The sequence below is a fragment of the Vigna radiata genome, unplaced genomic scaffold (genome assembly GCF_000741045.1).
Source record: "Vigna radiata var. radiata cultivar VC1973A unplaced genomic scaffold, Vradiata_ver6 scaffold_153, whole genome shotgun sequence".
NCBI lineage: Eukaryota > Viridiplantae > Streptophyta > Magnoliopsida > Fabales > Fabaceae > Vigna > Vigna radiata.
Genome location: NW_014542917.1, coordinates 652,313 through 663,130, shown reverse-complemented (window position 1 = coordinate 663,130; position 10,818 = coordinate 652,313).

Here is a 10,818-nt window from a genome sequence, read left to right as displayed (position 1 = left end):
ATATATATATATATATATATATATATATATATATATATATATATATAAATATATATATATATATATATATATATATATATATATATATATATAAAAGCATATATAATACTCGAAAACAGTTGGAGATGTATTTAAAGTATACGGATTACAATCATCTATAAAATGTTAAGAAACTTAAAACTTCAAGTACAAAGGTATCTTGAAATAACATAAGTTAAAGTGTTTCAGAAGGACATAAAATAACCAAGAAATCCTAGAGAGTCTAAACAACACCATCTTCATTTCCTTTCAAGACATGCTCCAAGGAAACCTCTTCTTCCTCTGATCACATCCAAATGGATGATCATTGCGAAAAAAAACATACGCAAACATGGCACATACACAAGCAAGCAAGGGTGAGTTAATTATATAAAAAGCATGCACCATGTCAAGCATATAAGATACAAAAGTTAACTTTAATCAAAACAGTTTAAGGCATACATCCTACATGTTGAATACTAGACTTGACTCGTCCGGACTTTAGAATGATACTCGAGCTATGGCGGGTCTTGCACTCGTGGTGACTTATGATACTTGGGTTCCCCACCCACGAGGTTAGCCTGTTCCGGGCCTTGAGGCATACTGGAAGCCCCCAAGACTAAGACCTCCTGCTACTCCTCACCACATGGTTCAATCTCTCTAGGTGAGCATGATTGACCATTGGAGTTTCAGGATAACCCCCTAGACTGAGCTCCTACTTTCATTCTAAAACACTAGGAATCTCACCGAGAGATTGTACATAGATGGAACTTGGATTTCAACTTGAATCACACTTCATTACTTAGTAACCACATACTTTTGATACCACCATAACCATTTATAATGTCGTACAATAAACTTCAAGTCATGCTTCTCAAAACAACCAATTTAAACATAATTCATTACAAGTAACCAGAAGAGAAAACAACCAAACACAGTGCCTTTCGCTAGGCGCACCAAACTCGCACAGCGAATCCAGGTTGATTCGCATAGCGCGCACACACATTTCGCCTTGCGAATTAATCTGGCAGAGAGCTCCTCCCTGGAACGACTCGCTATGCGAAACAATCCGCATAGCGAGTCCGCATGATCTGCAGAACGTTAGTTGTGCAGAATCATGCAACTCATGCCTCTTCAACCACTTTTAACCCTCTAACCTAACTTCTAACACCTCTAATTCGTGATATGGACCTATTTAAACTTGTCTAGATAGATTTTATCAATTATACAGTGATTCTAAAGTGATTTAGGCTTGAATTCAACTCCAAAACATCAAATCTTATGACTTATGGACTCTAATTCAATTCTACCATTTCTAATGTGTTTTAGTTCAGTGTTATATGCCTAACAAGTCACAATTGACTTGTCTAAACTGCCCACACAGACCAAATGCACCCAGCACCCTAAGTACTCAAATCACCATTTCACTTCCCCTCAAACAACTAAAGAAATGTGTTCCTAATTGCTACACTGCCCAGGACTGCTCTATGATCAGGGATGTACCGACTCCAGTTTTTAAGATTCTTCTATCCTACCAATAAAGTGCTCTCAACAATTCACAAATGATTTGTCTAAGTTGTCCAAACTGCCCTATTGTGCTCTAGACCCCTGTTGCCCAACTTCAACACCTCACTTCCTCTCACAATATCCTAAAACAGTACCTATGCACCTATTTACTACCCATCACAATACTAATTCCCAAACATCATCCAAGACCTTTCCAAACCACAATCAATCACACTCAGCAACTCAATTCAAAACAGATAATATTCATCACCATGCCATGCCAATTCACAGATTTACACTCTTCATCAGTTTCACAGCTTAGCACGTACTCAACATATACATAACACTTCAAATCAATGCACCAGTTCAGATTTTAACAGGCAATCAATCTTATAAAATAATACCAGCAAAATAATTAACTCCCCTTACCTGGGTTTCTCAAAGTACAACTAGTTTGAAGACGCCCTAACGGAGTCTCACCCAGACAGAACACAACAGCACCTATAAACCCCCATATTGGCGGTAGAAGGCAGAGAAATTTTAAGAAGATGAGTTTTAGAGAGAAAAGGGAAAGTTGGCTAAATGAAAATCTGAATTTTAGAAAAGAACCCCTTCTAAGGTCATGTGCCCTTAGTCTTTATAGACTGAGTTGCCTAAATATAAGGCCCATCAACCCTTGACTTATTTTCAGGTCATTACACTACAAATTAATATGTGGAATTCTCTACAATATTTGATATGACATTCATATTAAAGAGGTTTTTTATGGTAGATCTTAAACTTCTTTTATTTTTAACTATTTTAAACTATTTTATTGTAAGAATTATTTTGATCTTTTACACTCTTTTTATATTAATATACTTTATTTAATTTCACAATTATACCGTAGAGATTTTAACTTTTCTCTTTAATATTATTTAGTTTGAAGTTTATTATTATTTTTTTACATTATTTAATATATATTATCATTTGATATATTTATATTTTGGGTTAATAATATTTATTTATAATAAAATTAAAATATATTAATAATAATAAAAAAAAACATGATAAACCTTTCTTATTAAAATAGTCGAATCCATATCATTCTATTGGCAAATTTATCATAATAACATAAAAGTAATTAAAGAGTGGAAGTAAACACAAACAGATTATTAACATAAGTTAATAAATTAAAACCACCAAGAAAACAGAGCATAGAGTTGACCATTTTTAAAATATGACATTAGTATTATCGTTTATCAATGCTTTACTTGGAGATTTAGATGACAGATTATTCAAATTATTCCATTCTAAAATGTTTAAACTAGCCTAGAAGCATCTTGAATGTTTTCTTTTGGGATTAAAAAGGAGCTTGAAAATTTAAATGAAGTAAATTGATGTGTATGTGCATTCCTATTTCGCCCTCGTAAATATTAAAGTCCATATTGTTAAAAATTATATAACAATATACATGACAGGTCAGCAATATAGTATTTTATAATAATAATAATACCAATAGGGATTTTGTGAATCTGGTTACCCATTTTTGTCATGTTTGCTCCAGTTCCACTGTCACTAGATAAATTAGTAGAGACACAAAAAACCCTTCTTAGCTCTCTTGTATATTTTCTATTGCTTACTGTAATTGAATCTAGTGACAAACACTGTCGCAAGGGTGGTATATCCGAAGAAGTTATCCCGCTGCTGTTGCTACTGTTCAAGTTATTTTCATAACAACATTAAATTGTCAACCTCACTAAAGCTTAGAAGGCAGGCCAAAAGAAATACTTTCTTTTGCACTTACAGTTCCAAATAGATTTATAGCACGAGATCCAGTAAAACAAAAGGAAAACTGAAACAAACTACGTACTTATGAAAACTTCTTACTTCATGACGCTCAATAGAAAACTGCGCAAGCTCCTGCTAACATCAATGCAGTCATCCCATCTCATTTCAACGAAGGTTGACACTCTTTAACCTATATATTCTTCCAAAGTCACAAAAATATTCTTAAACAAAATAACAATATAATATTTCATAAAATACATAACACATCAAAGAAAACAATATTCATAGAATATTCATAAAAGTATATACAAGGCCCTGGAGCAGAAGAAGATGCACTGCCAAGATTAATGGTCGGCGAGCAATGACTGGGAGATGAAATCACCAAAACATCTAGGTTGATAAACTCAACAAAACCCTGGCCATAGCTGAATCCTGGCTTTGATGAACTGAAAATGATGATGAACTCACATACGAACTCATAACGCACAACTGTATCTGCATCTAAGAATGTCTGTAACGCCCCAAATTTAAAGATGTCATGAGTTATTACAAAATCGGTAAATTTAATTAAAATAACAAAGGAAACAAAACAATTCTAATTGCATTGTCTTAACCATTCAAATGAAATAACTTTGAATAAAAATATTAAGTTTGTTCTCCGTCATCTCTCGAACCTATCATGTCTTAGCACCATCTGCAACATCATTTGCTCACATATAATACATTATACGATCATCGTCAATAATATAATTCACAATACACAAACACAATAATGTACGGGGTTAGCTACAGTTAAGACAATCATGATAATAACAAGATTTAACACACTGAATAGGATTCCTAATCTTCTAATATAACAAATCAATCATATCCAATTACTTGATCCTCGATCCTTAAACCTTGGACTATGCACTTAATAGCACATTTGCTAACTACTCAATATAACTAGGATAGTAACATTGCTATCACCATAGTATCACCTAGAGCATTCCATATCATGATCATTATCCCAGTCATAAACAAACCATGTGCATCACCAAACCACGAGCATCACCAAACCATAAACACTATAGTGGAAAGAGTCAGCCCCACTCTTGTATCCTATCTCACCGACTATAGCCATTCATACAGCCAATCTATAGATTTCCCATAAAGATAACCTCGAGTAGTCATGCAATCCAGCTAAGGAACATGTAATCCTACCACACAAGGACAAAGAAGACACCTCACCTCCACACAAGGAAGGTTCAATATCTGAACAACCAATACCTAACCACAAATAAAAACAAGATTTACTAGGTACACTAAGTAGACCTATCCCTCATTCTTATTCTCGTCAATCACACATACACGTACACCCTAACACTCACTCATGCTCCAATCTCAACCACAAGTCAAACTTGACCCTAAACATGACCACTAAACTCAATCTCTGATTATCATCACGTTCTACAGCTCCTCCACCTTGGTTCACGTCTAATCTTCATCAAAATCGTCACTTTAAACAAAAATGCACTAGGATAATCGATTATCAAAAGTGGTAATCGATTATTCTAGAGAGGTTTTAAAGAACACAACATTCATTGTGTTAATCGATTATTACTAATGGTAATCGATTAACACTAACAATAATCGATTATCGCTAACCGATTATCATTCCAGATAATCAATTATTCTTGAGGATAATTGTATTTTTGGATAAACCCAATGTCCAAAACCCCTATATATCAATCTCAAATTATGTGAAAACATGCTTAACACATCATACATGCAATCAAACATCGCAAACCATTGTAAACACACTTAAACACATACCTTACATCCTTTGATTCATCTAATCCCATCATTATACATATTATACCCTAAACAAAACCCAAAAACACTGCACAAGTTTATCATGTTATCTTTACATCATGTGTTTGCATGGTAAAACCCCAAATACCATAACTTTGTTCCACCTTAACATCAAACCCTATTATGGAATAATCCAACAAAGCCATACATATATTTGTAGGGAAAACCCATCACAAATATTACATAAACCTTATCCTCATGCATACACAAACCCTTACTTAATAATAACCACAAATAACCATAACCATAATCTTATATACATGCCTTAAAACAAAGAGTATCAATCAAAATAATCAAGACACATATGATATACAATAACAAGCAAAACAAAGATAAGTTTCCTCATACCCCTCAAGAAAATCAAGAATAAACCCACATTCATCATACACTCAAACAAGAAACCAAAGGTAAGCTTCCTCATACCTTCCCCAATCCTAAGGCTTTATCTACATTTCCAAAAATCACAAATCTTCCTTTGCACTAAGAGTTTTTGTTGCTCTTTCTCTTATCTCCCAAAAGTCTCTCTCATATTCTTCTCTCTTTGATTTTGAGTTTCTAGAGTTCCTAAACATCAATACCAACCCTCTCTCTATATGTTATTATTTATAAAACAACCCAACTCTATTTTTGATATATGCTCACTTATAATAATATATTTTAAAAATCAAATCTATCTAAATCTCTATCTCCCATTAATCTCATGTCCACTATCCACCTTATTTTATTTTATTTTATTCACACTTTTTTTCTTCCTACATCCCCTTATTTAACTTCTATACCAATTAAATAAAGATAAAAGATCCTTTTGTCCTTGGCCCAAAAAAACAAATAAATAAAAGTTTCATTTAATTCTCTTTCTTTCTAGAATTGAACTCATACTCATTCAATCCTAAACCACCCCTCTATCAATCAATTCACACATCACATTGGTATTATAACACACATCAATCATCAAAATGACAACATATCAATCTTGTGTTGTACTTTATTAATAATAAAGTCATAGAATTAACATAATTATGTTGTGACAAAGATATGCACACACAACACATTATTAGATATGTCAACTCTTAAATATTTTTGAACAAAGGAAAAGGAAAAATTACAACTTTGATTTTATATGTAGATGATGTAATTGTTACAGGAAATGACCAAGATGAGATTTCTAGTTTACAACAATACCTTGCATCTGAATTTGAGATGAAACAACTTGGAAATCTCAAATATGTTTTTGGAACTGAAGTAGCTAGATCAAAACATGATATTTTCCTATGCCAAAGAAAATATACTATTGAATTACTATCAGAAACTAGGCTGCTTAGGAGTAAATCAGTTGATACATCAATTAAACAAAATTATAAACTTTTTCAATGCTCAAATATATCAAGCATAAACAAAGGGATTTACCAAAGGCTGGTAGGATTTACCAAAGTTCATGAATCCATGGGACTAAGTTTGTCAAATATTTAGTTTAAATTTTATTATTAAATATTGTTGTAAAGGAGATATAAAGATATGACACATACTTATTATTTTTTATATTTTTATTATTATTTTTTGTAAATGAAATGTTTTGTAATATTTTGGAGAATATATTATTTATAATCGTTTTGCATATAAATAAAATATTAATTTCTACCGTTAATAGATAGAACTACTTAAATACGAGTGTTCTCTGTTTCACTTTAGATTAATATGGTTCTTCTAATTTATCTTCGCTAAAAGACACTCAGTTTCTTATCAAAAGAAAATGATAAAAGTTTAATAAACTAGCTTTATAAAATATAAACTTCATGTTTCTTTTCTTTTTATCCTTTCAAAAAATTTTAAACTCTACTACAAATTTGCTGACTAAAAGATTGAGTTGCTAAGTTAATCATGCATTGTTATCTATTTTTCCTTTTTTTTTTAAGTTTTATATATAATTGGCTCACAAATTTTGGCCTTGCTAAGTGAATCAACACTCCTTTTTTGTTTCCAAACCTTAACACTTATTTAATGTTAATTTCCAAAACAATTCCAGTTCTTTTACTTTTTCAATTAAAACTCTTCACTTCATTATCTTGTAATCAGGTTCAGAATCAAAGAAATAAAAGTTTTTGCTCAAATAGGTTGGGTAACGGGATTATTTTCAAGGTGGGCTATTTGACCATGGTTCTAAATAAGGAATGGATCAATCATTTCTAAGTATTGCATAAAATTAGTTTCAATCCAATTAATCAAGTTAAGATTTAGTATTTCCAATTTAAAGATCTCACACACCAAAGAATGAGTCAAATATCACTTCGTATAATTTCTACACAAATATGACCTATAATTTTCACCTGATCAAAGTATATTTGAAAGAACAAAATTGTTTTAAACTTACTCTAAGAATTTTAAAGTGAATCAAATTACATTAACCATATAAACTAACTCAAAACTCATGTAGAAAGCGGTAAATGCAATCAAATCCTAAAAACAACAAAATGACATACCTTTTATTAACGTTAATTTTTTTAAAAAAATCACATTAAATCACTTTAAATATAATGAAAATTGAATTTAAAAAATATCAAATTAAATAAAAACAATAAATATTGGATCAAACTTATAATTAAATTAAAATAAACGCAATAAAAAGGATTTTATAAGACAAAAGTTTTCTTGCAAACTTCATACAGTTTTCTTGTCTTCCGTGTACTCCCGAAACATAATATCATCTAAGATCTCATTCCGAACACATTCTGTATACAGTTCCTTATATTGGGTGACCTTTGCTCTGCGTTGTTGAAACCATTCATTGTCCATTTTGAAATCATGCGTCTTTTCTGATATGTAGCAGAGACAACTGACCATAAAACGATAATGCTTTTTATTGCCACGGTAGAAGTGTTTAGAAATGACTTCCAACTCGCTCTCTAAAAAATCAACCATCCTTCCTATCACCACCCAAAATGAAGAATTCCAGACGCTGTCAGATTGGCCAGCCCTCTCCATTGTCCAAAATACACAACTTCTACGGATGTAGTTCATTGATTCCGCAGGAATGTGTTGAATCTCTTTGCGGGTAACAGGTGCCTGCACATTATCAGGGTAAATAATATCCCTAAATCTCTTTACCATACGCAATAAATACCCAATGTCTGCAAGGTCAGGTAAGAACAAGAAATTGTTATAAGGGATGATATTCATTTCCAGCCCGTCCAATGACTCCAACATTTTAGGGACGATGTTGAACAAAAGATTCCTCGAATAGTTCTTAGTTGTTATGGTGATATGGATAAATTCCAGTACTCTCTTGCAAACCTTCTCGAAGGAGACACGCGTACCGACAGATAAACCTGGAAAGAGGTAGTTGCAGAGTGTTGCTTCATCGAGAAAAAACATCTTCCAAGCTACCTTGCTCGCTTTTGACAACTTCAAAACTTCATCAATGTTGAGCATTTCAAATTCCAGCTCAAGTTCTTGTAGACACTGTTCTAGAAACTCCTTTCGGAATGTGCTGTAAATGTCGCTGCATTCCTCCACGAAATCTGCATCCTTCATCAGCTTCGCAATTTCCTTAAGGCGCCCCATAATTTCCATAATGCGCCTCATAATTTTCGGTGGAGACACCAAGTTGACATCAGCATGCGGTTCTTCATTAGAGTCAAATACGGCTTTAAGGTATTTGTTCACATGACGACTGGCAAAGGGAACCAGCTTCTTATTCTCCTTCTCAAGCTCCTTTATACAATTCATAAATTGTTGCTGGATTCCATCTTTAAACATTAGAACAATCGTCTGCCTCATGCAAACTTTCTTGAGGGAGACATCCGCAGCTACAGATAAACCTGAAAAGAGGTAATCGCAGAGTCTTCTTTCATTGGGAAAAAATATCTTCCAAGCTGCGTAACACGTATTTGACCACAGCTTAAGGTCATTATCGCTGAGCATGTGAAATTGAAACCGAAGATTTCCTAGACACTGTTCTACAAACTCCCTTCGCCATGTGCTGTAAATGTCGCTGCATTCCTCCACGAAACCTGCATCCACCATCATCTTCACAATTTCCTTAAGGCGCCTCATAATTTCCGATGGAAGTGCATCCAGCACCAAGTTGACATCAGCATACGGTTTTTCTGTGGAGTCAAATACGGCTTTAAGGTATTTCTCCACATGACGACAGAAAAAGGGAACAAGCTTCTTATTATCCTTCTCAAGCACCTTTATACAATTCATAAGCTGTTGCTGGATTCCATCTTGTGAAGGTGAATTACTTTGAGTGTGCAGATGGTCTTGGAATCTAAGATCCCCATCTTCCGGTGAGGTGCCTAGAGTACTATCAACATCAGCGTTAGCTTCTTCATGACTGCTACTACTTATACTCCGTGGATCAACTTGAATGTTTACTAGATTTTGGAGTTGGAGGGGAAGATTCTCCCCTTGTCTGTGGCGCGAATAGTCACAAAGTTGGCTTTTGTACGGAAATAGGCAGATTTCACTGCCAAATTACCAAAATAGGCAAAAATGGGGGAATTTACGAAAATGGGGAAGTCGTCTTGGGGTATAACGACTTCATAAGAAGAAGTCGTGCCCCCCTGCACGACTTCACACTGTTCACATGAACAGTAGTGAAGTCGTGCACCCCTAAAACGATTTCTGGACTCTGTAATCGATTACTAGGAGCTGTAATCGATTACAGCTTGTTAAAATCGTGGCCCCCCTGCACGACTTCANCATTATAGGAAAAAAGTGCCCTGGTAATCGATTACAGACCCTTGTAATCGATTACCAGGTGTTTTTTAATTGGTAACAGCCCCTGTAATCGCTTACCAGGGTTTGTAATTTGAAGAAATGGCCCTGGTAATCGATTACAGACCCTTGTAATCGATTACCAGAGTAATTTGATTGTTGAAAATGTTTTTTATGAGGTGTTGTTGAAGGTGCAATTATTAAATTTTAGTTATGACATTGTTATGTTTCGATAGAGTAATTTTATTCTTTGAAATTAAAAAACAAACTTGTAAATGAAAGTTAAAGTATTTTATTGAATTGAAAATGCATTACATAAGTAGACAAATCTTAAAATAAGTACAATAATACTACTAAGTATCTAAGAGGAAGGTCCACCATGACGACGCAAAACCTCATGCTCTAAATGATCTACTCGAGTTTCCAATGTATCGAACCGGTCTCCCATGTTGATCTCGAGTTGTTCAAGTCTTGTATTAATGTTTTCATTCATGGTGTTGAAGCTGTCCCCCACAAATGTTCTAAGATCATTGATGCCCCTCATCAAGTCATCATATGAAGAAGTTTGAGGGTGAAGAATGCGCGGTGGTGGTGGTTGTTGTTGAGGACGTGCTGCACTTTGGCCTTGAGAAGGACGGGGAGCATTTTTTGGAACCCATATGTCGTTAGCATCTTGCGTAAATCCAAAGGAATCGAGTGATCCACGCGATATCCGCATTTGCCTTGTTCGGGGGCCAGGAATTTCATCATCCAATGGAATGTCAAAATGTTCCAAGATACGGGTGATNAAAAATGCATATGGTAAAGGAGCATTTTNCTTCAACGCCTTCTTCATCTTTTGTCGAATGAGATGGGTCCAGTTGATGTGCTTCCCCGTCATAATAATCCACAACAAAATTACATCTTCCTCAAAAGCCTGTGCAATGTTAGAAACACGTGGCAAAAAAATACGAG